We start from the raw sequence: 18,677 nt of genomic DNA, 5'->3' as shown, positions 1-18,677 counted from the left end.
ACATTACTTCTTCATGACGAACTCCTCGAACAGTTGATGAGGGTTGATGAGAGACACGGGTTCGTCCCCTCACTTTGCACCTAAAAGGACAATGTGTTTTCTCAGCTACGTACACAGCAGCTCAATACCCCGTCGTGATGATCCATTCACGTTTTCTTCTTTTCTTTTTCCTGGAACGGGGCCACTTGAATAAGTAAAAATAAAGACTTTCACTTTTAGTTATGTAAACAATGAGAGGCTGTGTGAACGGTTTGAGATGATCATGCTGGTGTTGCCGATTAGTTGAAGTGGCGTGTCTGACAGTATGTCCTTTCTTCTACCCTGTGGTGGTGATGAGTGAACACAAAGGACCTCTCTAATAGAGGCCCTCTTTTCCCACAGGCACCTCAGTGGGCCCCTAAACACATTTTCTCATCTCTCGACCTGGGATTAATCTGTGGCTTCAGGCTTCGGCGAGAGCACAGACGGGTTATAAGCAATGCCAACAGGTAGATTGGATGCTAATGGGGGCGATGACAAAAACTAGTGGAGTGGCACCTTACCGGGAAGAGATACAGAAAGCCAATACTTCGCTGCTGGTGATGGCCAAGTCCATTCAGAGCCCCGTTAGTGCTGAGTCAAGTCTAGTCAGGACCCCTATTATCCGCTCAATTGGGTTGTTCGTCATGGATCTCTCTGGACTTCTCTGTCTCTGTCTGTCTTTGTCCCTCTCCCTCTCTCTCTCTGTCTGTGTGTGTCTCTCTCTCTCGCTCTCTCTGTGTCTGTCTCCCCCCTCCCTCTCTCACCCACTCACTCTGTCTGTCTGTCTGTCTGTCTGTCTGTCTGTCTGTCTGTCTCTCTCTCTTGCTCTCTCTGTCTGTCCATTTGTGTCTCTGTCTCGCTCTCTCTGTCTGTCTGTCTTTCTGTGTGTCTGTCTGTCTGTCTGTGTGTCTCTCTCGCTCACTCTCTATCTGTCTCCCCCCTCCCTCCCTCTCACTCACTCTCAGTCTGTCTGTCTCTGTCTCTCTCTCACTCACTCTCTCTGTCTTTCTGTGTGTGTGTGTGTGTGTGTGTATGTGTGTATCTCTCTCACTCAATCTCTGTCTACCCCCCCCTCTCGCTCACTCTCTGTCTGTCTGTCTCTCTCTCTCTCTCTCTCACTCACTCTCTCTGTCTTTCTGTGTGTGTGTGTGTGTGTGTGTATGTGTGTATCTCTCTCACTCAATCTCTGTCTACCCCCCCCCCTCGCTCACTCTCTGTCTGTCTGTCTCTCTCTCTCTCAATTCAATTCAATTCAATTCACTTCAATATTTGCTTCATTGGCATGACATACGTTTTTGCACATATGTAAAACAACAGCACAACAGCAACAATGATTGTAATAACAGCAACAACAATCTCTCTCTCTCTCTCTCTCTCTCTCTCTCTCTCTCTCTCTCTCTCTCTCTCTCTCTCTCTCTCTCTCTCTCTCTCTCTCTCTCTCTCTCTCTCTCTCTCTCTCTCTCTCTCTCTCTCTCTCTCTCACACCCCCCCCACACACACACACTCATTTCGTTTGCTCAGTCTTTAGCAATGCGCGCTCAAAGCATGAGGATGTTCCCCAGTTGGCCAGCGAGCCGTGTATCGTCTAAACTTGCCAGTTGAATTAGCTCGTCTCACCATGAAGTCGGTGGACGCTTTTAATGGGGATCCCTTCCCACGAACCTCTGCATCATGTCTGGGTTTAAAAGAGGTCTGAAAACAGCATAGGTCAGAATACTGTTTTCAATCCCAACACTCGTCACATAGTCCATTCCATCCATACATCTGTCCATTTCGAGGACCAGGAGGGGACAACATGTCCCCACATCATGCCAGGTCTAACAAGTCGAAACTAGTGTGTTTATCTATCATGGTTATCTATTGGAAGACAATAGCGGTATGCAGGATGTGATGTGGGCGATCCAACAGGTGTTTTCACAGCACTTCCTGCACCCCGCTTGACAAATGTCACCATCTGATGCGTTATTACATGTCCTATATGGATATGGATGACATTTATTTTTCTGGACAAAGAGGCGGCGAACCTCCATAAATCTAACCTTTCCATATTGTTGACTGCCCCGCTGTATGTGTATGCCATATGTGTGTGTACCATGATCTGTGAGGGAGTTTTTCCAGGATTTATGCGGTGCCGGCGCGGCCAACTTAATCTCTGCACACAGCCTGCAAACACTTTGTAAAGCCACGTTAGGGAGGAGATGGAGGGTGTGGAAAAGCAATGTGAGGGAGGAGATGGAGGGTGTGGAAAAGCAATGTGAGGGAGGAGATGGAGGGTGTGCAGCAGCTACCTGCAATGCCCATCACTGACACAAGATTCATGTCTAGTTGGATATTCATGAGCACATCCGCAATCTCTGTCAGTAGCTGTATGTATGTACGAGATTTTGAGTGTGTGTGTGTGTGTGTGTGTGTGTGTGTGTGTGTGTGTGTGTGTGTGTGTGTGTGTGTGTGTGTGTGTGTGTGTGTGTACTTGTAGCTTGGGGTGTAAGATACGAGAATAACTTCTTATGCTTGTACAGGGTGTGTGACAAGTTTGATCACACTTCATTTTTGTGTCACTCTTATTGTGTCAGTGTGTGTGTATGTGTGTGTGTGTGCGTGTGTGTGCATGTGAGGTTATATGTGTGTGTGTGCATGCACGCGTGTGCGGTGTGTGTGTGTACGTGTAGCTCGGGGTGTAAGATACGAGAATAACTTCTTATGCTTGCACAGCGTGTGCGGCAAGTTTGCTCACTTCATTTTCTGTGTCTGAGTGTGTGTGTGTGTGTGTGTGTGTGTGTGTGTGTGTGTGTGTGTGTGTGCGGTGTGTGTGTGTGTGTATACGTGTAGCTCGGGGTATAAGATACGAGAATAACTTCTTACGCTTGTACAGCATGTGTGGCAAGTTTGCTCACACTTCATTTTTTTGTGTAACTCTTAGTGTGTCAGTGTGTGTGTGTGTGTGTGTGTGTGTGTGTGGTCTAAAATAAAAGAACAATAGACAAGCCTGTGGGCATGAGCCGGAGCTGAAAGCTTCATCTCTATCCGCTGTCATTGTGGTCTGTGTTCCCAGTGGAGAGTGCTGGACTGGGACCAGCATTGTGCAGTACTGACTGCAGCAAGGTGGCTGCGTCTGTTGCCCCGCCGGCGCAGCAGCTTCTCCCCAGATGTGGGATGTGTAATCCTAAGCCGTCCATCACGCTCTCTCCACACACTACCCATGAGATTTCTTATCAATCTGGCGTCGGACCGCGAGCTCGTCCCCCCTCTGAAAGTGGAGGGCTTCATGTTCTTGAATGGCTGTATATAAGCTTGATAGATGACTTAATATTGACCTACTTAGAGTAGACAGCACGGGTTAAATTCTCCCTGCCAGGGCCATGCCAGCTTTTTGACATGTGATTTATTTATTTATTTTTTTTTGCTGTGCGAGAGGATATAAGGTACTAAATGTCAGATATGAAACAGCCTTGCTCATTCCTTGGCACGGCTGAAAAACCGGCACAATAATGGGCCCCTTTGATTGGAATGGGCGACGCACAGACGAGTCGTTCCAACGAGACGTGAAAGAAGACTTGACGGCGTGTCCGCCCGGGACGGGGAGCGCGTCGGGACACCGGCGGACAACCCCCCTGGCTGGAGAAGTCTGCTCACGTTATTTACTCCTGTGTAGGGGCTGGTTCACAATCCCTGGAACGGCCACACAAAGGGACCAGCTGGGCTGTTCCCCACAAATAACAACAACAACAACAACAACAAGGCAATTAGGCGACGTCCCAAAACGCTTATCATTTTTAATTGGTGTGCGTCACCGTGAGTGAAGGCCGCTCACGGCGAAGAAGCGTCAGACAGACGTGCACGTTCTGCAGAATCTGTGCACGTGATATATTGGGGATACGTCTCGCTGCAGCCTCTGTAAACGTCTGCGTTCGGGGTGGTTGAGCTCCACCAAAAAGGAGACGGCAGGGGTCATTTTGTGAGAGGCGTGTGTGTGTGTGTGTGTGTGTGTGCGTGTGTGTGTGTGTGTGTGTGTGTGTGTGTGTGTGTGTGTGTGTGTGTGTGTGTGTGTGTGTGTGTGTGTGTGTCCTGCTATTTGTCAAGCCTGTCAAGTTTTGAATGAAAAATATCGCCCAAGGCTAAACGTGCACATATTAGTTAGCGGCTCTGTTTTTACTGTCTGGGGTGAAAGGTCACACCCGGACCGTGAGGTCACCAGCAGAGCCGTCCGAGCACCGTTTCAGCAGAGAACAACAACAACAACAAAAGGTGCTATGCGTGTGTTTGTGTGTGTTTGTGTGTGTGTGTTGGTTCGGCGGAGGCACACACACGTCATGTCGGGTCAATGTCAGCGGTTGTGTTACCATGCACTCCCCGTCTCCTCAGGACGTGGTTGCATTCAGGTGAGCTTACCTTAAGCACACACAAGTCCCAGCAATCCCCGGCAGTTGTTTGTGGAGCTGAATCCCTGTCTGCCTCCACCTCCACCCCCACCCCCGACCCCCCCCCCCCAATTCTGCCAGTCAGTCAGCATCAGGGATGTTCCAACTGACAGATAGACTGTCGTGGCCTTTTTGTTTTTCATTCCAGGTACCCTCCACCCCCCCTTCCCCCCTCCCCCTCACTATTTTGCTCAGCTGGAGGGCGGAGGAGGAAGGAGGCGAGCGCTGTTCATTCGACGCCTCGGTTCATTAAGAGAAAACATGCCGGTTTTGAGGTTCCGAGTCAGCGCTCATAATGGCCGTGGTTACTTTAATGTCCCGCTGGGGAAGTGGGAGCCGGGTGGTGTGTGACGCGGGGGAGTTGGACCGGTCCTCAGGTCCGGTTGGTGCTCGGCTGGATCTGCGGTGCGCGACAGACAGCAAACAGCTCTCTGACTGGGTTGTCGTTTGTTTTCACCCTGGCAGCACCTGAGACATTGAAGGATCTTTTTCCTCCTCTCTGCTTTCCGACGTCTGCACCACAGACTCATTAATTTATTTTTGTTTGTTTGTTATTTCCCCCCCCCCCCTCCACCCCCCCCCACCCCCCCCCCGGGGGGAAAGTTTAGGTGGCTGTGAGCGCTGCAACATGCCAAATTCCCAAGCTGTCTAGTGCAACTCGTGCAGCGTCCACACGCACATCTCCCATACGATGGGGCGGTAATCTGTGGTGAGATTAGCTGCATATCTGAACCGGTTCGCCCCCCCCCCCCACCCCCCTCTTTAATCCCAAACGAGGGAAGGCTCGCGTTTCTCTGCACAACCCCGGTGGAGCACAGCAGCGGAAGCAGAGACCTCGCACACGGACGCAGCCGGGAGGGGGAGGATGGTCTGTCTGTATGGTATCCTTCTGTCAGTCTGGCCGTGGAAAAATATGGCCGTAAACTTTTTCTTTTTTTTTTATTGTCCGTTTCCATCCCGTTATTAATGAAAATTGCCGTCCTCACCCTTCCCCTCCGAGAGGCGTGATAATCAGTCTGACTTTGAGATAGGTGGCCCAGTATGGGCTACGGTATGTATTGTATGCAGCTGGGTGTGCTGAAGGAAATGACATAGCAGAGCCTGTTGTCCTCGCTTCGAAGAGATGTGAGGTAAAGATCCCCACACGGGCCGTCTGCGCTGCAGCCTTAATAAAAACATTTGGTATTCGTGTCAGTGTTATGGAAGAATCTCGAGGTTAAACGTGTGGGGAGCTGATTACAGAGGGGCTCTCGTGCAACAGCTGCTTCACTTTGGGGATAAAAAGCTGAATTACAGAGGATTTGGGCTAATAGTTTCAGACGGGCTGTGAGTCGTCTCGCTCACCGTGTCAGTTGCTCTCTCCGAGGCACGCTTTCCCCACATAGCTGCAGTGCAGAACTTGTCTGTGTGTGTGTGTGTGTGTGTGTGTTTCCAATTTAGCAGCGGCCTTTTCGACTTAACACAACTGATGAGCGGTCCAAACAGCGAGCGCGTCACCCCGTCTGTTGTTTTAGCGTTGTTTAACTCAGCCGTAATGAGAAAATGCTGTGTACGGGGGAGTATTAGTCATGCAGCTTGTGAAAATAAGACGCCTGTTTGCTGTGTTTGCATATTTTATTTTTTTTGCCTCTGTGACATTTTTGCTAAGGACATCCATATTGTTTATCACTGAATTTCACTTTTTTTTTCTCCTCTGGATTTTCGCCCCCTTTTTCTCCCCAATTGTACCCCGGCCAATTACCCCACTCTTCCGAGCCGTCCCGGTCGCTGCTCCACCCCCCCTCTGCCAAGCCGGGGAGGGCTGCACACTACCACATGCATCCTCCCATACATGTGGGGTCGCCAGCCGCTTCTTCTCACCTGACAGTGAGGAGTTTCACCAGGGGGATGTAGCGCGTGGGAGGATCACGCTATTCCCCCCAGTTCCCCCTCCCCCTTGAGCGCTCCGAGCGACCAGAGGGGGCGCTAGTGCAGCGACCAGGACACATACCCACATCCGGCTTCCCACCCGCAGACACGGCCGATTGTGTCTGTAGGGACGCCCGACCGAGCCGGAGGCAACACGGGGATTGGAACAAAGATCCCTGTGTTGGTAGGCAACGGACTAGACCGCCACGCCACCCGGACGCCCCATCCTTCTTCTGATTTCTGTTCTTGAGTTTTACACTTTTTTCATGGCTCTTCAACCTGCTGAAGTGTTGATCAGCGCCGCATGGATTTCTCTTCCTCTGCCATCTGAACAGCACTGAGACCTGCAGCCATGGAGGTTGCAAAACAAAAGAAAAAAGAAAGAAAGAAAAAAAAAGACTGCATTCCATCAAGTGTCTATGATGGAGACTGAAAGATCCAAATCTAAATACAAATACAAGTTTGTTGTTAATAATAGCAACACTGGCGGTTTGCATGATTTGGGTGGCGTCGTGTTTGTTTCACATTGCTGCCAATTGCGGAAACCGTCAGATGTTCTCTGCTGCTGGATGGTGCCCTCATTTTCCCTCTGGAAAGTGCACGAGCGATCCTGGCCTATCACACACACCCACCCACCCACCCACACACACACACCCACCCACACCCACCCACACACACACACACACACACACAGCTAACTAGTGTGCTACTAGTGCGAGGACGGGGACCAAATTCCAGAGTGTGTGGCGGCGGCGGCGGCAGCGGCGGCCCCAGGCCCGGGCTTGTTCCCTAGATGATGATATGTATCGTCATCCCTGCCTTAGGATGTCTCTCTAGCAGAACAGAGGTTGTTCAAGCACAGATAAGCTCGGCAGCAAAACAGCACATGCATTCTTCTGACTGGGGAAATAAAACCATGGGATTGAATATTGAGTCCCTTTTTTTCCCCTTTGTGGAAAAAAAGCTTTTTATTCCTACAGCTTTTGAGAGGATCTCAATCTCGCAGACATGACTGAGGAGGGTTTTTTTTTTGTTATCGCGCTTTTCAGGGGAAATCGTAATTCCCAGCTGTTAGGAAAGCCTTCGTGGGAACCTGGGGAAAAGGGGGGAAAAAAGAACGGTAATGACCAGCTTTTCAGTCATGGGATGCTGATAATGAAAATGAAACCCAACGAAAACGGAGATGGTCAAGGAGAGAGAGAGGGTTTGGAAATCCTCAAGACTTAGAAGATATTTTTGGGATAAGAAGTGCACAATAGCGCTTATAACACACCCCGCTGGAGCTACGGCTCCAATATGAAATGTAAACTGTTGATTAGGACATCATGGGAAATGATTTCTTTTAAAGAACTGTAGTCCGGACGGTCCATGGTGGTAGCTGCTTGGACATTCTCCTCATCCCTGTAGCAGAGCTTTTACCCCCATTTTCCTAAATTACACTGGGTAATGTGTTTTTGGCGCCTGCGTCCCAGCAGTGTACCCAAGCTGTCACTCTCAGCCTGGCTCTCTGAGAAGGTGCTGACAGTTCGAGCGAGGCGTCGGTGTCACAGCTCTCTCATGCTGAGCCTGAAAGTGTACCCATCAGGCACCAAATCGCAGAGGAGCTGGAGCAAATATTTTCCCCTCATCCCCCCAATCTCACCTCCAACAGTTATGATAAAACAAACTAAAATAAAAATGAGATATGCTGAGCCAAATCAGAAAGGCATTGAGTAGCCAAATATCTGTGAAGGCCTGGAATGAGAGTGGCAGAACCAGAGAGGTCAATCGTCTAAAATTTCCTGGTTTTAAATTGTCTGATAATAATCTTGGGGTATGTAATAAGGGGAAATATCTTGGACATTATATTACTGAAGGGCGGCACGGTGGTTAGCGCAGTCGCCTCACAGCAAGAAGGTCCTGGGTTCGAGCCCCAGGGTAGTCCAACCTTGGTGGGTCATCCCGGGTCGTCCTCTGTGTGGAGTTTGTATGTTCTCCCTGTGTCTGCGTGGGTTTCCTCCAAGGGCTCCGGTTTCCTCCCACAGTCCAAAGACATGTAGGTCAGGTGAATCGGCCATACTAAATTGCCCCTAGGTATGAATGGGTGTGTGTGTGTGTGTGTGTGTGTGTGTGTGTGTGGGCCCTGTGATGGCCTGGCGGCCTGTCCAGGGTGTCTCCCCGCCTGCCACCCAATGACTGCTGGGATAGGCTCCAGCATCCCTGAGAGCAGGCTAAGCGGTTCAGATAATGGATGGATGGATTATATTACCGAACAAATGACAGACGATGATTTTTATAGGCAATGCCGCATGATGTATGCACAAGCAAACACTCTGTCACGCAAGTCTGGTATGTGTTCAGTTATACCCCTTTCACACTGGCCAAAAGACCCGCTAACATCCGCCTTTGGTCAATGTAAAAAGGCGGATGTTAGTGGGGGTTTGTTTGGCCAGTGTGAAAGGGGTATATGTGTGAAGATGTCTGTGTTCAGAGGGTATTGTACACCACTTTATACTGCACACCTGTGGTCAAACTACAAAAAAGCAAGCCTACAGAGGCTTCGAGCAGCTTATAATGATGCAATGAGAATACTACTAAGAAGACCTAGATGGTGTAGTGCAAGTGAAATGTTTGCGGCTGCAGGAGTCAATACCTTTCAGGCTCTTCTAAGGAATCTCATGTATAAATTTATTTGCTGGCTCAATGACTCTGATAACATAGGCATCATGAGTTTAACTTACATGAGATTCAGTGCCACATGCCACCAATCCCGGCAGTGGGGCCACTGGTATAGCTGCCCCCTGGTAAGACACTGATTTGTTCCTTCTATGTTATTTTATTGTGTTTACTCTGTGTTGTCTGGGGTTTGTCTTTTACTTATTTGCCTTTGTCTGTTATGGACCCTGAGTCTGCAATAAAGTTTTGAATTGAATTGAAGGCCCTGTGAGGGCCTGGCGGCCTGTCCAGGGTGTCTCCCCGCCTGCCGCCCAATGCCTGCTGGGATAGGCTCCAGCATCCCCGCGACCCTGACAGCAGGATAAGCGGTTTGGATAATGGAGGGAAGGGATGAATTGAGTTGAATTGTTACCAACCGTCAGCTGACATAAATAAAACACATGACGTGAGATTTTTAACTTCGAGACTTTGGTACAAACACGTGACTAGGCTACTTACACCTCCCGATTTTACCTTAACGTGAGCCTGTCGGCTTCCAATAGGGTAACTTGTATCAGTAACTTTCAAAACTATATTACATTTTTCTCACAAGTAGGTAAATATAAAAAAGTTATCTGACCAGCTGGTCCAGAGTTTTAGTGTAGTATGGAAAGGCCGTTCAGCCTCAAGACTCCCAATTTAATTTAATGACAGTAGTTGAGCTTTTTTTTCCGGTGAGAATATGGGAGGCTAGGGGCATCTGGGTGGCGTGGTGGTCTATTCCGTTGCCTACCAACACAGGGATCACCGGTTCAAATCCCCTGTTACTTCTGGCTCAGTCGGGCGTCCCTGCCTGTGGGTGGGAAGCCGGATGTGGGCATGTGTCCTGGTCACTGCACTGGCGCTTCTTCTGGTTGGTCGGTCGGTCGGGGCACCTGTTCGGGAGGGTTGGAGAACTGGGGGGAATGGCATGATCCTCCCACACGCTACATCCCCCTGGTGAAACTCCTCACTGTCAGGTGAAAAGAAGCGGCTGGTGACTCCACACGTATCGGAGGAGGCATGTGGTAGTCTGCAGCCCTCCCCGGATCAGCAGAAGGGGTGGAGCAGCGACCGGGACAGCTCAGGAGCGTGGGGTAATTGGCCGGGTACAACTAGGGAGAAAGGGGGGGGGTTATGGGAACCTATACGCGCTTTTACAGTAGATGAGCACCCACAGTCTTTTTCATAAGTTGGCGCCTATGCCCGCACACTATACTCAACCAGTCGTTGATGAATCTGCTCATCTCCATAAGTGTACACCAATGCTCACAAGTACACACACACACATACACACAAGCCATTTATCGTCCTACTCTGATGGGACCAGCTAGCTGCTTCCATATTTACTGATGAAGCTGGCAACTGCTGGTGTGTTGCATCAAGACGCTGGGCTCTGAGCGCAGTTTAATGGACATCTCCTTTGCCTTTGATTTCAAGCTGTTGTCTTTCCAGATTAGCGAGCGAGGATGTAGGCCAACAAAAACACCCGCCCCTTCATTATGATGTCGTCGGCATTTCAGTAAGCATAAGGGCCCGTACAGGGAAATTAGAAACGTTATTCTGTTTGAAGCTTCACGGCTCGTCGGTGTATTTCCGCTAGCATGGCGGGAGCATGTCTTGCGAGCGCCGGGTCTCTCGTCCCGTAAAAGGTGCTGACGAAACCCTTTTTAGGATTCACCATGTGCATCTTGGCTCGTCCTCGGCACCACCACCACCACCACCACCACCACCACCACCCGCTCTCCCACTAAATGGATCGTGATAGGAGGGCCATGAGAACTCACATAGCTATGAAATGGAAGGGCTGAGGAGTCAGAGGGAGATGAAAGGAAGAAGCACTCTGTCGGTTTGTAGGACTGGTGGGGATAAGGCTTCAAGCTGCTTCCTGTCGCCTGCGGCCATGACATCAACGTGCTGACATGCAGCTCTTTCTCCCGACAAAACTTGTGTTAACAAGTTCTGAGGGCTGACCCTGTGGATATGTGGTCTAATCTACATATGAATGGGAATTATTTTAAGATTCCCCGTGCACTTCATTGGCTGGCTGTAGAGCGCCGTGGCTTCTACGTGGTGTGTGTTGCCAGTGTCACTGTAAGGGAGCGGCAGCAAACTCTCGCAGCTTAAACTTGCATGTTTTGTTTTTTTAAAGTCAGAGAAAATTTGTGCCTTCCACATCGTGCCCTCTCCTTACAGCTGCATCTCTCAGAAACCCCAGTTTTTTTTTTCCTTACAAGTGGCTAAAAAAAGATGGTCGACAGCTTCAGACCTTGAGCAACTGTATCAAGTGACTGGCAAAGCAGATGAAATTCAATTGGGCGTCACTGTAAAATGCGTACAGCACATTGTAAGTCAGCCAAAGTCTGTTTCCCTTTGAGATTTACAGGTGCCATTTTTGATTAGAGGAACGTGTGCTCCTCATCTTCCTGCTCCCACGTCCTTCTACATACAGTACAGAGAAAACTTGTACGACATATGTGCAACGATCGGGGAAATGTACAGAGTTTACGGCAACCCCTCCCCCATAAAGCATAACCAGGAATGTCTCGCCGCCTGAAACTACCAAGGCCATGCCCGGACTTATCTTAGTTTTCCAGGACACCGGCTGGGAGTGAAGAGTTACATATTAGCAGGAGAATAAGGGGAGAGAAACAAAGAGAGACCGTGAGGAGCAAGACTAGACGGTGGGGGCAATCTGATATAGCTGTTACGTTTAGCGTCTGAAATCCCTCAGTAATTTGCTAAAGCCATCCCAATTATCACACAATTGTTCCGTTATACTTTCAAGGTTATTATTGGTTACTGAGTCATCCACTGGGTCGGAAACTGTTTGTTTCTGTGCACCGCGTTTCTGCACAGGGCGTATTTAGAGAAGCTTCTGGGTCACTCTGAAGCCTTTGGGAGAGTTGACTTACTCAGTTTATTTTGCTTCTCACACAAAATGAACTCTGTGGAAGTAAACTGAAAGGGCAACCCACAGGTGAGAGAGCTTTGCAGTTAAAATGTCACAAAAACCGCATTACAGCTACCGCAGACCGAGTTTCCTGTTCATGCTCTTTGACATTTAGCCCCCCGTCCTGTGGTTTTCACTGCCTGTAAGGCGCCGGGTTTTTAATTTAGGGGGTTGTGATTATGCTGAATACTAGAACTTGTGCATACTTAGCTTGTGTACACAGTGTCTCTCATCCCAACGAGTTTTCCCATTTCAGAGCTCGGCTGTGTGTATTAATGTTTCCCCGCGCGGCATTTCGCGGCCCGCGTCAGACGTCATCGCTGACTACTGATCAGATACTTTCCCCCCCTCTTTTGTCAGTCAGTAACTTGGGTGTTGCTACATACAATAATTTGCAGCTTATAATTTAACAGGTGGGTCTGTCCCCCTGTGAATCCTCTGAAAGAATGGATGAATGAACTGGAAAAAAACAAATAGAAGATAATGACTGGGTTTGGACATTGAAATACAAGGACTTTATGTCAAAGTGTCCTTGAGCAAGGCTATGGATGCACTTGTCATTGAAAAAAAAGAAAGAAAAAAAAGGGCTGGATGGCAGGATGAGAACTGCCACCAAGATTTATCTGTTACTGTGTGCTTTCAGCCAGAAGTCTGGCTGCAAGCCCCCATTACAGCAGGCATCCACCCTGCCAAAAGGCCCTTGAATTAGACACTGAATCCCTACCAGCTATCTGGATGCTGTTCTGCAGCTGGGTTCTGATCTCATTGTCGATGGGGAGTTCATTACGAGACTATCACAAAAAGGCTGTGAATTGTTATGTTCTCAGTGCATACAGGACCACATATTGGTTTGCAATCTTTGCCAAATGCATTAGGTCTGTGTTGTGAAAATCTAACCATGCAAGAGTCCAAAGGGCTCGTTTTTTGTGTTCTGCATGCCCAACGAAAAGAAAATACAACATGGACACATCTAAGAGAATACAAAAACTACCAGTAACAAAATACTCTTTGACATGCCACCATCCATCCATCCATCCACCCAATCTCTTTTAGGCTTAGAGCATGCGCGCGCACACACACACACACAAACAGAACTGAATTCACTACATTATGCCTCCAGACATCACTGAATTGATTCAAATGCAAGGTAAAATATTTGCTTCATGACTGTTGACTCACATAGGCGTCCCTAGAAGATATCATTTCATTCCGTTATTACAAGACTGGAAACATAAAGAGCGCTAAACCCTGAGACATCTTTTTTTTCCCTCGTCTTTCCACTTATGCAGACAAGCATGCTTATCTTTCACATGCAGGTTTGCATGGCTCTACTTGAAGGCTCTTTGTTACCAGTAAACAAAGGACCTTGGGTCATTTACCACTTCTCGAGGAATTACAAATTCAGCTTTTCAGAAAGAGCCTTAACCTTAAAGCAAAAACCTTTCAGTGAGTGAGGATTTGCAAGTAACAACTGTGTAATGCAGTTGAAACATGCTGTTCTAAATGAAACCAATGGGGGCTGGCCCTGAGATCAGACTCAACAAACACCCTGCTCTATTAGTATGGAGCACACGAGTCTGCGGGACTGGGCTGGGGTTTTATATTCTGTGGTTTCACACTGCTGCTTTCAGCACACAGTCCACCATTATCCAGCCTGACAAGAGAGCAAACACCGTGCATTCAGAGGTCAAGAAAAGGCACATCCCTCTCTCTTGTCATAGGCCTTTATCCTGCATCCTCCCGTTGCTTTGTTTCCTCCTTTTTCACAATTTACACATTTCCCCTTGTAGCTCCTTGTCATTTTCCTGTCTCTCTCTTTTCCTATTCAGTCAACTGAGCCATCAGCATTATTGGAGTTGAGTTATATTTCACACGTGTCAGTCACATTTCAGTGCTTTCTTCCCCTGGGACAGAGAAAGCTTTTTCTATTCATTTGGCCTAATGACTGCATTAAACTCATCCCTATTCTTGTAAAGGTGGACAGTGTCAAAAAATTGTCAATGACTTCCAGGAAATATCCTCCAAAGGAAGGTGGATAACATCATATTCTCTTCTTTTAAAACAGTCAAGCTATGTTGATGTTGTACTGTGTTTTTACGTCTAAAAAAATCATTTAAATCAGCTTTTCAGCAGGGTCTTTTTTAGCACTAACTTGGTCTCTTTTGGTGGGCCAAAAGTTTTTCTTTTTTTTATGTTACTTGAGCAACTGTGGCATTTTGTCCATTAGAGCGATCACACATAATTGACGAGTAATGAGTGAGAAACTCTCAACATCCGCAATGACCTTTACATGCGAGTGCTGAAGAAAGCCCTGCAATGGCCGCCCGCAACAGGCCCTTGTTGTTATTTCCCCTGCTGTTGAGTGCCCAGGCTTGCTCTCTCTGGCCCATGTGGCTGACTGTTAATTAAGCCACTCAAGGGGCTGCAATTTGTGTGATTGACAGGGATGCCATTCAAGGGCAATTACAGTAAGAAATGGGAAGGCCTTCAGCAACTTATTGAGTGCTTTGAATGGATGGAGTTATAAAGTCTTGGATGGATAACTGATTTCTTTTACTCAGACGAAGATATAGACTTGTCTTCCTTGATGTGTGTCCTCTCCTGCTGGCTGCATAAAAGAACAAGGAGAGTAAAAATAATGACATGGTTACTCATAATCAAAGGTGCAGCTACGGTGTTGCTTGGAATTGCTATTAGCAATCCCAAGATTTGGCATAGCAACTGCAAAGCAACCCCAAGAATTTCGTTATGAAAGCTAATAGAAATATAAAAACTATTTTTTTATTATGGTAATATATTGCAGCGAATTAGGGGGGCAGCCCGGGACCACCACAGCCGGGACGCGAACCCGTATCTCCGCACGTTACACTCCCCCCCCTCTTTCGGGAGGCGCGTCCTCGCGCTTCACACTTCTGACGCCAATGCAGCGAGTTCGGGGCGGGGGGGGGGCAGCCCGGGAACCGCCGCACCCGGGACGCGAACCTGTATCTCCCGCATCGCGGGCGACAACGTTAACCAGTCGACTAAAGGCTCCGACCCGTTAGCCAAGGGCTAACGTGTTGTTGTTTCGCTAAGGGACCACTCGAAGACACGCCTGTTAGCATACGCTTCTTTACTTGAACAACCCACGTCACACTCCTTCGCCCCTCTTACAGTCACTTACATCCTATCTTGTCCTCTAGCTCCCCCTACTGTCGTCCAGCTGCATCAACGCAAGACATCACACGTGTCTACTTATCCATGCACGTTACAAAACTGTATGTTTTTAATTAAGATCACCGTGAATAAAAAAAAATCTAAATTAAGGCTTCTCTCAGACAAGTAGCGCTACTTGCGTCTCGCGAGCCTGAGTCCGAGAGGTCATGAACTTGCTGGTTCAGTTTTTCGCGCTTCAGACGTTAGCTAATGCGAGCTAAACATGGAGAGATAGTCCTCATCATGGCCAAAAGACCACGGGCCTCAACAACCGTTTAGGACAGTGTTTCTCAACTGGGGGTCCGCGGACCCCTAGTGGTCCGTGGTGTAATTGCAAGGAGTCCGTGAAAATAAAATATCTTTAAAAAAAAGATCCTATGACATTTATAGAAATAGTATTATTTTACTCAAATGTGACTGAGACCTTTATTTCCTAAACTGTAAAGGGTAACAGGACTTTTTTCTCTAATTACATCTGTTTCACAAGTGTAATTTATTGTATTTTAATAAGAGATCTCGCTCCCGTTTGCATTGTTAAAAGTTACTGCATAAGAATTCTGTTTTGTTAACTATATCTAAGTTACAACTGAAAGCTCTTATTTTTGCCCCAAAGAGTGAATAAATGCTATAATGAAATTTAAAATGCAGTTTCTACTGTTTCTATCAAATTGCAACCCCCCTCCCCCAAGATCAGGTGGAGGGGTCCTCAGGGTAGATCAAAAATACGCAGGGGGTCCAGGACCCCCAAAAGGTTGAGGACCACTGGTTTAGGAGACTAATAAGAGAAATGCCAACCCTGCTGTCTCTGGCAACGCCGAAGAAGAGCAGACCGACAGCGAGGACCAGCAAGTGTGCAGCGAGGACTCGGATGATGTTAGGGAGGAAGAAGAGTTGGCCTCCACGCCGAGCTGCGGCAGTAGTGTAGCTATGTTAGCCACACAGCTAACGCAGATGGTATACCTGGTAGAGTATACCTGGTCCGACGGCCCCTTGGCCGGAGAAAAAGAAAAAAGAGCAGGGACAGATCATGAACACTACACAAGAATTTCTGTCTCTTCTCTGACCATAAGAGGATGTTTATTGATTTGCACAGACTTGTGTATATCAGTCACACTGCCCGTCACATCGGCCAACCTGCGAACGCAGCTTTTCTTGTTGACGCCTTGTCAAAAAAAATTACATTCAGGTGGTGTAGCGGTCTAAGCATCGGCTTTGTGTCGATGCACTTACCCACTGGGGACGGGTTCGCTCCCCGGTCTCGTCAGATCCGGCTATGGCCGGACTCGACGAAGCAGCAATCATTGGCGACGCTGTCTTCGGGAGGGGGGCGGAGTCGGCTGGTGCTCGTCACGTGAATGCGTCTCTGGGTGTGTGGGGAAAAAGCGGTGGTTCGGCCCGGAGTCGCCTTGTCACGAAAGTGGGGAGGCGGTCTCCTTGGAGACTGCCGGCCGGAGAGATGTGGTTGGCGAACGCATGCAGCACGAGGGTGGGTGTTTGAATGAAAATAGGGATCGATCGGCCACTAAATTGGGGGAAAAATCAGAAATAAATAAATAAATAAACAAGGGCGAGGAGCAACAGCGGGGACGCTAGAAACAGCAACCTGGCCTTGTTGTCCACCAACTCCAGACAAGCAGGGGTCCCTGATGTGTGTGACATTATTGATGCTCTTGCCATGAAGCACAACAGCCACTATTGTTTCGCTATGGCAGACGTCCTTTGGTGAGTAGGCTAACCTCATGTGATATTATCTGGTTGAACATTTGGCATTTATGCTATAGTAGCGGCATGTTGTGCTGGTAATGACAGCAGGCACATTTGGCGACAGTATTGCGATGGTGTTTGTGAGAGACTGTCATGCTGGAAAGTGATGGCAATAGGCCACGTTTAACGTTCATGTTTTTTGTCTTGGACAGTCACCGTCGTGTTTTGTCGTTGACTCTTATGAGACGAAATAAGGAACCTTTATCTCCGTTTATTGCCCAACTCCCAGCACCTGCGACTCGTTGCGCGAGCCGTACGCCGGTACGTAACGTGATACGCAGAACACTTCATGACGTAGACACAATCGCTACTACTATTTCAGTGTGATGGCGGTCGCATGTTGGTACTGACGTGCTGTTTTTCCTAGTATACATAGATAACTCCGTAAGTCACTTTGAATAAAAGTGCAATTAGTGCATCATATTCACTCTGTAAGCCATTTCTAATAAAAGCGCATGATTCTGTCTGTAATGGATCTGACACCCCGCACCTCTGTTCTCCATGTGCCTGCTCACCAAAACTTTGCTCTGTGCTCAGTAAGAGTGGTTAACGTTATGGATATGATTTGGATTGCGATATTAAAGATAATATAATATGGATAATAATGTTAAACGGAGCATGATGCTGTTGTAACCGGTTATTTTCTTGCCCGGTGCGGGATTCGATATGGGGTGCGCTGCACCACAAGGCGAGATCATTAACCGCTCGGCTAAAGGGTCTCACCCCTTAGGTAGGGGCTAACGGGTCTTATTAGTAGTTTACACTGTGATATTGTTGCACCAAGCACAGACACGCAGGCTTTTAAAAGGGACCCGTTGTTTGAATAGAGGTGACGTTGCTATTAAATAGATTTTTTAACGTTTAAATATTTTAAATATGATGTCCACACCCTTTTATAAATGTTTATTCGCGTAGCTTTAACTGTGTTGCTTGCGGGAAGCTTAAAGGTTTCGTTATTTCAAAGCTCCTTCAGACGCTGTGCCACGGTCAAGATGATTATTCAATGTCCAGAAGTAATTTAAAAAAAATGCTAAACAGAGAATAAATTATTTAACAAAAACGAATAAATATACTACTGCTACAAACCAGTTTGCAGCCTCTACTCTCGCCCGCCCCCTGGCGGTCGGGTCGCCTTTCGGCGATCTCGAGTAGCCACGATATGAAGATAGAAACGATCAGCCAACCCTAACATCCGAGGCAAGCCCACACAGTGATAAAGCAACTACTGAGCCACTGCGGCGAACAATTCTTGGTGGCACATGCCCACAATTCAGTTTTTATGTAAGTGTTGGATCGGTACCCTCACTGGGTTACTCCCTACTCAGCAAGCTCTTTTCAAGTGCTATATTTCAGATGTGGCATACATCTTAACCGTCACACGAGGAATCGTTCTTAGTTCTTTTTAAATGAGTTTTAGGGTGATTTCACTTTCTTAGCTTTCAAAGGACTGAAGCGTTACAGAAAGAAAATACTGTCAAATATCTCATGCCAACCCAAGTTTGAACAGTCTGTGTTCCGGCTTTAATGATGCAGCCATGACCAGGGATAAATCCTGACCTTGACTGCTTGGCAGGACACCCTGTGCCCCTAGCTGGAACCAGCAACTCATGACAGAGCCTATCTTCTGCAGTGCCGGCCGTCCAGAGTGGGCTGCTCACTAATCCTAAAGGTGTTCTGAGAGAGAGAGAGACCGCTTCAACTAATATTCCCAGTCAAAGCTAATAGGATTATACTTAAAAGCCTAG

General features: G+C 47.9%; 1 protein-coding gene across 1 annotated transcript in view; it reads left to right on the top strand.

The window, feature by feature from the left end:
• Window positions 1-18,677, top strand: part of frem2b (FRAS1 related extracellular matrix 2b) — a 93,351-nt gene that overhangs the window by 8,600 nt on the left and 66,074 nt on the right. The gene's annotated exons all lie outside the window — the stretch shown is intronic.

The sequence above is a fragment of the Lampris incognitus genome, chromosome 7, assembly GCF_029633865.1.
Source record: "Lampris incognitus isolate fLamInc1 chromosome 7, fLamInc1.hap2, whole genome shotgun sequence".
NCBI classification, from domain to species: Eukaryota; Metazoa; Chordata; class Actinopteri; order Lampriformes; family Lampridae; genus Lampris; species Lampris incognitus.
The sequence above is the reverse complement of the archived record's forward strand: the minus strand, read 5'-3'. Positions and strand labels throughout refer to the sequence as shown.